This window comes from Miscanthus floridulus, chromosome 15 (genome assembly GCF_019320115.1).
Source record: "Miscanthus floridulus cultivar M001 chromosome 15, ASM1932011v1, whole genome shotgun sequence".
NCBI lineage: Eukaryota > Viridiplantae > Streptophyta > Magnoliopsida > Poales > Poaceae > Miscanthus > Miscanthus floridulus.
Genome location: NC_089594.1, coordinates 42,019,565 through 42,032,101, shown reverse-complemented (window position 1 = coordinate 42,032,101; position 12,537 = coordinate 42,019,565). Strand labels below are relative to the sequence as shown.

Here is a 12,537-nt window from a genome sequence, read left to right as displayed (position 1 = left end):
CCCCATGTCCTGACTGGCAGGGGTGCGTGACGTCCGAGCCACCGGACGCCAGCTGCTAGTGGCCCAGAAAGCCCTTTATCGTCGTTAGGAAGCCCCAGGCAGCTCTCGTCTTCACCATGGGAGGGTCAACCTCGGGAGGACCCAACTCCAACACAACGTGGGTATGCCCCATGATCTTTGGAGGAGGGCCTGCTCCTAGGCTCCTATGGCCACCACTAGCCGCCCTATGAGAAGTCAACATGGCAGGGGTAGCCCTATGCTAGCACCTTCGCCGGTCGGAAGTACCGATCACCTTGATTGATGTGACTATCCCCTCCATGTGCCTAGCTCGGGCCGCTTTCCGCTTGTTGTCAGCCCCATCATCGGATGGGCCCACCTCGTGCTGATGGATGGGGGAAGCGGCCTCAATGTCCTCTACGCCAACAAGCTAGATCACATGGGGATCCCAAGGGAGAGCCTCTACCTCGGCGAAGCCCCCTTCTTTGGGATCATTCCTGGGGTCCAAGCCATTCCCCTTGGGAGCATTCAACTCCCCGTCACATTCGGGGATCCTACCAACTTCTGAAAGGAGCTCTTGAATTTGAGGTGGTCGACCTATCTAGCCCATACCATGCCTTGCTAGGGCAGCCATGCTACGTGAGGTTCATGGTCGTCCTGCATTATAGCTGTCTAAAGCTGAAGATGGCTGGCCCATGAGAAGTCATCACCATGGCCTCATCCATGACTGAGGCCTACTTATACAAGCAGGAGGGCATGGCTGTCGCTGTGGCCGATGTCGCCGCCACTAATCTTGCCTAGATCTAGCGCCGGTCACAAGAGGGACCCCTGAATAGCACAAAGGGGAGCCCTACAACGACTTTTGCCAAGCTAATGACACCAAGATGGTCCGAGCTTACCCCCAAGAACCCAAGAAGCTGCTCCACATAGGCACCAGCATGTCCCCTGACATAGAGTTGGCCCTTATAGAGTTCCTATGCAACAACACTGATGTGTTGATGTGGAAGCCCTTGGATATGCCCATCATCCCACTTGAGATCGCCAAGCACTGCCTCAACATCAAGGCTAATGCCAAGCCGGTACAATGGTGCCTCCATTGCTTCGATGAGGAGAAGCAGAAGGCGATCGGCGAGGAGCTCACCAGACTCCTGGCCGCCAGCTTCATCAAGGAGGTCCAGCACCCGGATTGGCTAGCCAATCCCATCCTAGTCAAGGAAAAGAACGAGAAGTGGAGAATGTGCATCGATTACACGGGTCTCAACAAGGCCTGTTCGAAGGATCCATTCCCCCTTCCCCGAATCGACCAGGTGGTTGACTCGACCACCGGCTACGAGGCACTCTATTTTTTGAATGCATACTCTAGGTATCACTTGATTGCTATGAACCCCTTGAACCAGTTTGCTACATCCTTCATCACTCCTTTCTATGCCTTCTGCTACATATCCATGCCTTTTGGCCTCTGAAACGTCTAGGCCACCTTCCAGTGGTGTACACAGAAATGCTGCCGAGAGCAAATCGGTCACAACTTGGAGGTGTATGTTGACAATATCATCATGAAGACCCGCATGGCCATGCGATTTATCACCAACCTAGAGGAGACTTTCTCCAACCTCCACACCAACCACATCAAACTTAACCCAGAGAAGTGCTCGAGTGCACGGGAACCTTCGGATATGACGGTGCCCCACGGTTGAGGGCTAGGTGGCAGATGGTGATAGCCCTATCCATCCCTTATAATCCCCCACATTCGGGTATTGTGTAGGAGTTCTAAAGTCTCTCGTGCTTGCTGGCAGACCAATGCTCAGAGATCTCCCCGTCCATCTTAAACTTAGTTCTAACTCTAATCATATAATTTGTATGATCATTAACTGTTCTTTGCACGACTATATTTGAACAGCTGGCTCCATATAGGAACATTTGTTTATTCTTTGTTTTCTTTTTATCCTTGAGGTTAGCCCAGATGTGCGTCCACTATCTTTGAAATACTGTTTTTACCCCAATCATGAATTATGGTCTACTATGCAAGTATGTAATCTTGATCATGCTCATGCTAGACTCCCATTCCTTGCCCTCCTTTGGGAAAATACAACTAACGATACCCTGAATACTTCTGGGTGAAATGCTACAATGATAAATATGTGCGCATGCTAATATTTCTATAATTGTCAAGAACTATCATAGTTGATGTTTCTTGGCGGCATCACTAAGGTTAACTCAATCTTATTGATGGTGCTAAAAATACTAACAGACATTTCTAGTGCCATTGCCAGTGATGGACTTGAAACCTCCACACTTGGTGATTGCGCTAAGAAATACCAACAAGCATTTCTGGCGCCGTTGCCAGGGATGGACTTAAGACCTCCACACTTGGTGATTGTGCTAAGAAATGCCAACAAGCATTTCTGGCACCGTTGCATGGGAGGGCATAGGCTAAAGAATCTAGTAGGACATGATCATGAGCACATGCATGTAATGGTAGCCATAGTTTATGCAGGATAATTCTGCTTGTTTTCTTCCTATTGTAGATGAAAATAGGATAGTGTATGAGTCATTTTGATCTACCGAACAACTACACCGATAATTTGGAGGCACTCCTAAGGAAGAGCTGGTCTCATACCGCTTCTTGTTCTGCTACTCCACTAGCAGTTGAACCAGTCACCCCCGTAACATCTGCTACTACCGAAATGGCCAAGTCACTCCATGGCTACTCCACCCCCACTGTTGCCAACGTGCCCATTGGGCCCGCTGTCCACATGGGAGCTAGAAACTTTGAGCTGCACACTGGCCTGATCACGATGGTATAGGCAAACCAATTCAATGGTTTGCCAAGCGAGGATGCAAGTGCACACTTGCAACACTTCTTGGAGCTATGCGACACCATCGTCATCAAAGACATTGCACAAGCTAGCATAAGGCTCTGTCTGTTTCCCTTCTCCCTCATAGAGAAGGCGAAACAGTGGTTCTACAAAGAGAAGGAAGCTGTCAGTACGTAGGACAAATGTTTCGCAGTGTTTCTCACGAAGTTTTTCCCCATGGGCAAAACGAATGCCCTAAGGGGGAAAATTTCAAACTTCCTTCAAAATCACATGGAATCCATCCCCGAAGCATGGGAGAGGCTACAGGATTATATCTAGGCCTGCCCACACCATGGAATGGAGAACTGGCTGGTGCTTCAAAACTTCTATGAGGGGCTTATGCCCATGTCGAAGGGGCATGTAGATGTCGCTGCTGGAGGGGCATTTCTCTCCCTTACCATCGCTGGACCATGGCTCTCATCGAGAAGATGGTGGTCGATCAGAGCTAGGGAGAAGAACGCAAGCAACAAAAAGACATGCATACCATGAAGGAGGCGGATATACTTGCCGCAAAAATGGACTTATTGTTAAAAAGACTTGACGAGCGTGCCGCCAACAAAGAAGCAATGAAGGGCACCGTCAAGGCCATGGATTCACAAATGACTTGTGAAGTCTGTGGTGAGGTCGGACACTCGGGGAATAACTGCCCCGAAACCCTTGAAGACGCCGCCTACATCAACAACGGGTTTCGACAAGGTAACAATAATTGGTGGAACAAGCGGTCCTACCCACAAGGAGGTAATTCAAACTTCAATTCAAATTTCAATTTGAATCAACCTTCCTTGAAAGACTTGGTCCTAGGCCAAGCAAAAATTAACAAAAATATCACTAAAAAGTTAATGTATAACGATAAAATGATTGAAAATATTAATTCAAAATTTAAAAATTTATCATCCTCTATGAAAAACCAATTAAGTTTTAATAAAATGATCAAAACTCAAATAGCTTAGATTGCTGCCGCTTTACCTGTCTCTGATTTAGGAAAGAATCTAGGGCAACCCAAAACTTCTCTCGAATCTGTTAAAATGGTCTCAACGAGGTTCGGTAAGCCTCTATGTTGGGAGAGCCACGATTACTTCGTAGATCCACTATTCGTTGGCAAAAATGGAGATCCTGGCCGCCCAACAATCACATGCTCAATAGTCCCACATGTCTTCCACAATGCCTTTCTGCGACCTTGGAGCAAGCATCAATGTTATGTCCAAGTAATATATGATAAGATTTTGGGTGGACCTTTGTCCACTGCAAATTTCATACAGATGGCGGATCAAACTTCACAACACCCGGAGGGATTAACCAAGGATATCTTGGTAAGAATTCAAGACACGTACAACCCCACGGACTTCGTCATTCTAGACATGGGTCACAATGGGGAAGTTCCCCTCCTCCTAGGGAGACCATTCCTTAACACTACAAATGTAGCACTACACATGGGATCTAGACATGTTTGCTTTCATATTCAAGGGCAAACAATAAGATGCCCATTTAATGGATTTAACATGCATAAACACCTTAAAAACAAACAACCCAAGAAACAACCACGTAAAGGAATCAAATAGGTATGGCAGATAAAAGGATCAGCATCCACGCCTACTTCTCTAGGCATGGGTGCACCATCATCAAGTAAGCACTGAAAGGAGAAGAGTCCTGCTCATTGGACTTTAAACAGTGAGCCCTTGCCGAAGTTAAATCGGTAGTTATCTTTCATAATTATAACTTACTTAGAATTCCTATATAACAAAACTATAGTCTATCCTTTAAATTATGCTAAAATAAAAGCAATTAGTTTACCTATCATATATCTACACTTGAATAAATTTTGGTTTCTCTTTCATGTTTTATACAAAGTATGTTTTAGTTTGAGGTGTGATCTTTTTCGCGTGATCATACTTTCATAGGCTTTTTAATGTAAGCATGGTGCTTAGATTATTTAGCCTACCTTGATCAAATAAAACATGGTTTAGTTTGATCATTGAACTAAAAAATACTGAGCATAGACATGGCTGAGTTAAAAAAACAAATAAAAATATATAAATAAAAATAATATACCTTCTTCGGATTCAACACTAAGCCATCTCAGACCATAGGTCTTGAGCTAGCTTGGGGGAGGACCCCCGCAAAGGTACCTTGTATCTTTTTTGTATTTCAAATTTCTACATTTATTTTCTGCATTTATTTATTTATTAGCATATAAAAAATCTAAAAAATTAAAAAAATACCAAAAAATAAAATATGATAAAAATACCAAAAATATTTATTTCACTCTCATATGTGTTTTAAGAATGTTTAGTTTCTCCTAGGTTGAAATGATGAATAGTTGCTATGTCTATAATTCATTCATGCCTAGGTTATAACTTAGTGTTCCCCAAGATTTAAGTTTGTTGGCTAAAAATGTCTCATCCTAAAAATTGAAAACTTGTGGAATTGCAAATGCAATCTCCTTTTCTAAGTTGTTGCAAGTTATGATATGGTACAAATAGAATTTGCTATGACTTTGTTCTAGGAGAAACTTGACATCCGAAGATTTCAATTTTAAAAATGCTAAAATCCAAAAGTTCCTCAATGATTATAAATACCTACCAAGGTCATATGACATGAATCAAATTCAAACCTTAGTCATATGTTGCTTGTCTGAGCATTGAGGTTTGTCAAATTGTTGTGACCCTAGTTGATATTCTCGTCATGCACCCATGATCAAGACACACGTACACCCACAAATAAATAACTGATTCTTACACTGACAGTTACGTAAAAACATGTTTTTCCATCCACCAAATAATTACTCCATTCATTTATCATGTCCCTCTTTCTCAAAAAATTTCATATGCTAAAAAGAGAATAGTATGTGCTATGCTAAAAAGGGAAGAAAAGAAAAATGTCCATGCCAAAAGGCATGAGAGAAAAAAATACATGCTAAAGAGCATTAAGAAAAGAAAAGAAAAAGAAAAGAAAGAAATAAAGATAGCCCATACTTTCAAATAAAAGGTATTCATCCAAGTGACCCTAGTTGACATTCTCGTCATGCACCCATGATCAAGACACACATACACCCACAAATAAATTACAGATTCTTACACTGAGAGTTACGCAAAAACATGTTTTTTTCATCCACCAAATAATTACTCGATTCATTTATCATGTCTCTCTCTCTCTCAAAAATTTTCATATGCTAAAAAAAGAATAGTATGGCCTATGCTAAAAAAGGAAGAAAAGAAAAATGTCCATGCCAAAAGGCATGAGAGAAAAAAAATACATGCTAAAGAGAATTAAGAAAAGAAAAGAAAAAGAAAAGAAAGAAATAAAGATAGCCCATACTTTCAAATAAATGGTATTCATCCAAAAGAGAGATTCATGATTCAAAGGAGTACCAAAAATATTTAGAATTATAATTTTATTAAAAATTCCACACACTTGCACGTCTTGATCAAAGTGTATGACCTGCATCTCCTTGAGGTCCGGTCTTTGACTTAGCAAATTATGTGATGCAAGTATGCCCTACTTTTCATACCTACCCAAAACTCCACTCAAAAGCCTTAGTGGTAGGATATGAAAACAAAGGCAAAAATATCAAATGCCTTTGGTAAGGTTTGATACACATTGAGCGATTGAGAGAATCATTTGAGGAACTTACATTTGTTTTGCAAAAACTTATAAAACCTTCAGATAGATGGTTGATCAAAGAATGAATGATTGGTGATTCTGTTATAACCGTTCTATCTTACAACCGCCCAAGAACTTGGAAAAGCTATACGCCCCACAGGGATCAAGAAAAAGGATGGATAAAATACCAACTTATTTGAATTATGGAAGAATACTTTGTTATAGGCATGGCACTTGTGAATTATACTCGGCATAGTAGCAACTCCTGATCAACAACCAAGTACTTAGCTGTTTGCTTAGGACGAGCAAAGGTTAAGCTTGGGGGGTTTGTTGGCGGACACTATCAATCAAATCCGATCACCAATTATAGTCCAAAACTAGAGAAATAAACAATCTTTTGACACATATGCCTTTACTATTGACATAGTTCCACTTATATTGGAGAAAACATGTTTTGCAGGACACACATTCAAATACAAGTGGAAAATAAACAAAACCAAGCAAAAGGCGCAAAGTAGAAAACGTAATGCAGAAATGCACAAAGGAAATACATGAAGAAGCCCACCTACACATCGAATCTGTGCCGAGCACCATCGTGGGAGGCGCCTAGGCCCACCCAAGAACTGACCATGTGAAGGCGGTCATGAGGTGGCCCTACCTGGTGTGGCCGTACCCCTGCTGTTGCCACCTGGGCATGACTTACTCAAGCGATTGCATGCCGCCATGCATAGTCGGTCCATGGAGGTTTCCTAATTTTCCAGCACCAAACCGACCTCCATGTCACTATATAAGAAGAGGAGGAGCTCACCATTCAACACACAACATTTGGAGCTACACCTCAATACCACATCTTGTACTTTTACTTTCTTAGTAGTATTTGGAGCTAGCAAAGCTATCAAGGAGGGCTTGGCTCCTTGAAAGAAGAGTGGCATCTTGGTATGAATAATACTATGAAGAGTTCTTCTATAGTCATGCTCTCATATCATTTATATAGTAGTGCATATGAACTAGAGTATAGTTGTATTATATAATCATGATATATGAACTAGCATATAGTTTGTGTGTTATGATCTTAACATGTTCAACTTCATGCTTAATCATTCATATGGTTTGTATGAGTAGAAGTAGGGGTAAGTTGAGGCGACAGTTCGTTGTTCTTTCTGGTTTGCCCATATCCTTTACCTGTTGATTTGTAGGGTTGGGGACCCAGGGGGATATGGGTAGTTTCTCTATACATGGGCGTGGTGCTCGGGTGCATGAGAACCTTCGAATATGACGGTGCCCCGTGGTTGAGGGGTAGGCAGTAGGTGGTGATAGCCCTATCTATGCCTTGTAATCCCTCACGTTTGGGTATTGTGTAGAAGTTTTAAAGTCTCTTGCGCTTGCTGGTAGACCAGTGCTTGGAGATCTCCCCATCCATCTTAAACTTAGTTCTAACTCTAATCATATAATTTGTATGATCATTAAATGTACTTTGCATAGCTACATTTGAACATGCCGGCTCCATGTAGGAACATTCGTTTATTCTTTGTTTTCCTTTTATCCTTGAGGTTGTCCTAGATGTGTGTCCACTATCCTTGAAATACCATTTTTACCCCTATCATGAATTATGGTCCACTATGCAAGTATGTAATCTTGTTCATGCTCATGCTAGACTCTCATACCTTGCGCTCCTTTGGGAAAATATAAATAATGATACCCTAAATACTTTCAGGTGAAATGCTACAATGATAGATCCATGTGCTTGCGGATATTTCTGTAATCGTTAAGAACTATTGTAGTTGATGTTTCTTGGTGGCGTCACTAAGGTTATCTAAATCTTAGTGTTGGTGCTAAGAAATACCAATAGGCATTTCTGGCACCGTTGCCGGTGATGGACTTAAAACCTCCACACTTGGTGATTGCACTAAGAAATGCCAACAAGCATTTCTGGCATCATTGCCGGGGATGGACTTAAAACCTCCACACTTGGTGATTCCGCTAAGAAATGCCAACAGTAGTGCATGGAGGTCTGGAAGCTAGAGGAGAAGTTCAATGGCATCAAGCTCCATCATGTCCTCTGGACAACGAGGAGGCCAACGCCCTAGCAAAGCTAGCGTCCTCTCGGAAGGACCTACCGCTGGGGGTCTTCCTCGATGTCCTTGACACCCCCTCTATCTGCCTCAAGGAGGAGCTAGGGATGGTCCCTAATAGGGCCACCCCCAGCGTAAGCCCGACCAACGATGAGTCACCACCCCCTAGGGAAAGCATGTTGGCCATCACCATGTGCGGCCACCGAGGGATTAAGCCATTGGCTGGGCCCCTCCTGAACCCCCCAGAGTGGCCTCAAAAGCATGGGCAATGAGAGCCCACTGCCACCAACAAAGAGTACGACAGACTCGGTACGGGGAGCTCTAAAGGGCCCTCAACACTGACTGATGACTCGCTCGGCCAATAAGGCTCATGTTCTGCTAGCCCAGCATCACCCCATACCAGTGAGGCAGGCACGCTAGGGGGAGGCTCCCCCCATCCATCCAGGGACCTAGAGGACTAGATGACACCCTTCTCTGACTTCCTCCAACTCAGGATCCTCCCTAATGACATCATTGACGCTCGTAGGCTAGTACGGTGCACCAAAAGCTACAAGCTTTTGGGTGGGCAGCTCTACCGCCGAAGTGCCTCTAGGGTACTCCTTTGATGCGTCCCCCCCAAAGAGGGGAAGAAGCTACTCCTCAACATTCACGCCAGCATCTGCGCGCACCATGTTGCCCCGAGGGCCCTTGTTAGGAAAGCCTTAAAACATGGCTTCTATTGATCGACAGCCCTCACCAACACCTAGGACCTCGTCAGGACGTGCAAAGGATGTCAGTACTATGCCAAGTAGAATCACCTGCCGGTGCAGGCACTCTATACGATTCCCATTGCCTAGCCTTTCATGGTCTGGTGCCTCGACATGGTTGGAGAATTTAGGAAGGCGCCCAGGGGGTTCGAGCACCTTTTGGTCGCCATTTACAAGTTCACCAAGTGGGTCAAGGTCCGGCCCATCATTAGCCTCAAGTCAGAATGAGCGACTGAGTTCATCCAGGACATCATCCATAGGTTTAGGGTTCCAAATTGTATTATCACTGATAATGGCACTCAGTTCATAGGTCGCAAATTCCTAGACTTCTGCGACTCCTAGCGAATTCGAGTGGACTAGGCATCATTGTACCTCCCCAAGTCCAATGCCTAGGTTGGGTGCGCCAACAGGTTGATCCTCTAGAGGATCAAGAACCGCATTTACAACGAGCTCAAGATCCACATAGCTGTTGGGTGGATGAACTCCCCGTCCTGCTCTGGAGCCTTAGGACGAGTGTGAACTGTTCAACCGGTTACACCCCCTTCTTTCTCATCTATAGGGCCAAGGTAGTCATCCCCTCCGACCTGGACTTTGACACGCCCCGCGTTCATTTCTACGACGAGTAGCAGGCCAAGGAGTAGTGTCAGGCGGATGTTGACATGCTCAAGGAGGACTACATCGCTACCATGCTATGTAGGTATGTGAATGCTCTTTTGTTGTAGGCAATCTCATCCTCCGAAGGGCTGCCCCCTTCAAGAGACACCACAAGCTGTCTCTGCCAAGGGAAGGTCCATTCCGAGTCTCATGGGTAATCTAGCTAGGTGCTTGCAAAATTAGCAACATCTCGGGGGCAGAGTATGATAATGCGGGGAACATCAATCAGCTACGTTGCTTCTACCCATAGCCTATTCTTCCTGTATTACATTTTCATACCTCTAACCCCCTGATAGGAGCCCACCCCTCAGATGGGCAGAAGCGATGCCCCACCAAGAGAAAGGGGCGTCGCCCGAGGTTCAAGGTAGGCTCTCTTAAGCTTCAAGGTTGCCCCAAGGAAGAAACTAAAGTGCGAGGGATGCTTAGGAGATGGGCCCACGTGGCTGTAGCTAGGACACCCAGAAGCGTCCCAACCGTCCTGATGAGCAACATGCCTCGAGCTGCTTATGGTGACCCATTGAGGGAGGCAGAGAGCCCCTAAGCTCGGCAGAATGGGCTTGAGAACTGAAACAAGCGGCTCAGTCAGGAAGCCAAGAATATCCCCTCTAGGGGACACGACCAAGGCACGGAACTACCATAAACTTGGGGTTCTCATGGACTTACCCGCTAGTAGCACGGGCATGACAATCTTGGACACCGAGGCTATTGTCGTAGCAGCCCATCCCCATGAGGGAACAATAGCTCTGAGCTACAAGCTCGCCTAAGCATGAGAAGGGCCTGAGGCCCCATGATAGCCTCGGGGGCTATGCCAACTTCCCAGATAGAGAGCCCAGCCCCCCGATCAATGGGTGGCCGAGCGGCACACCCCCAAAACCAACCAACTCCCTAGAGTTGGGTAGAGAGCCACTAAGCAGTGGGCCTAATGAGGGCCCCCTATTCAAGCTTGGTGCGCTCCCCAAGCCCTAACCTTTGGCCAAAGAAGGTGGGCCCAAGAACTCCAGCCTGAGAGGATCAGGGCTTGCTACCGAAGCCCCTAGAAGTGCATGGCGCGCCGGGTGATCAGATGGCCCCGAACCAGAGCCTACACGGTCTTCATCACCCGACCCATTCTAGGCTCTGACCAAAAGGAAGGGTGCCCCTGGGCCTAAGGTCAGTAACTCCTAGACGAGTTCACTGAACCCTCGCTCAGGCCATAGACCTACGCGGCATTGGACCAAAAAAGGAGTCAGCACCACTATCACTTGGCCTCAACAGCCGAGCGCCCCATCACACTTGGGGAGAGAGCCCCATGCGGGGCATCGCACTCTCATCAGCGAAAGCCATCCATGCCATGCCTAGCTCGGTCACCAGAGGATCCAATTTAGCCCTTCGGTCCCATCACAAACTAGGCCAAGTGAGGCCATGAAGGGCTCAGGGGCTCCTAACAAGATCCTAACATTTAGTTATGTTAAGCCTCGGGATCAACGGTTCCTAGCCGAGGGACCCCCCGATCGACCTCTCCAGGATCGTCTAGGGGCTCGGGGCAATACCCATCAGGTATGCTAGCATGCACCCTTAGACCAAGGAATCAGGCTGAGCCTAAGCACACTGTTGCCTCTACTTAGGGCTCAAGGGCTCGTTCGAGCCTCAGGCTCCCAATCGATGAGGAGCCTAAACCCGATCCTTGTCTCCCACTCGACCTACGACGCTAGCCAAGGCCCGAGCACAAGAAGACATGCCCCAAGCCATCGAGGCTCGTGGGTTCCCAGGCGCTGCCCCGTGGACGTGGCGCAGTCAACCACTCCTCTGATAGGGTGACATACAGAGCATGATGCAAGAAGACAAACTCCTCCATGGCCTCTAGGGGCTTGGGGGCTCCTAGGCCCGCACATCAGCCCCTCAAGCTAGCCTCCTTTGCCACCAAGAAGTCTATAGAAGGCTTACCCGAGGGAGGCTGGTCCAAGCTAACACAACCTAACATGTAAAGTGTTAGAACAGAGCAGTCGAATAACGCCCAAGGCTTCTTTGGCTCCACAACATCGTCTTGGTCCATAGAGCACCGCTGCAAGACCCTCCTAGACTTTAGCGCATGTAGACCATAGGCTCATCCCCCCAAACCACCATGTACCCAACCTTCCTCAGAATAAGAGAGGGAGGAGGATGATCCCAGATAGATCATTCCATTCATCACTGATCCGCTCCTACTCAGCACTGAGAGTAGAGCAACCCAGAGAGGAGCACCAAGAGCTCCTCCACCGCACCATCGTCTTCCTCCTCTCTAACGAGAGGAAGGCTCCACTAGTGATGAGGCAACCTCAGGATTAGCACTAAGCTAAGCCCCTACCAAATCTCTCTCTACCTCCTGTACACTCTGTTGTAACCCCTCCTTTTTGGGTGCTCTTGAGTATAATGATCATCAACTACTGGATGTAGGACATCGATCGGCCCGAACCAGGATAAATCGTTGTCCCCTCTGTGATTCTTGTGTTCTTGAGTCTACCCGAGCCACCGAAGACACATGCTCTGACTCCGACTCGAACAACAAATGCTTGTCACGGTTCTGCCCCCATGATAGCTAGGTTCTTTGATACAACTACATCAACATTGATCATCATGATGCTTTCCTATGGTGGA

The 12,537-nt window shown here is 46.1% G+C and overlaps 1 non-coding gene across 1 annotated transcript; it reads right to left on the bottom strand.

Moving 5' to 3' along the window:
* Window positions 1-3,044: 3,044 nt before the first annotated feature.
* LOC136509689 (small nucleolar RNA R71) lies at window positions 3,045-3,151 on the bottom strand. The gene has a single exon (XR_010772439.1). It is a non-coding gene; the product is annotated as a small nucleolar RNA R71 (small nucleolar RNA).
* Window positions 3,152-12,537: the final 9,386 nt, after the last annotated feature.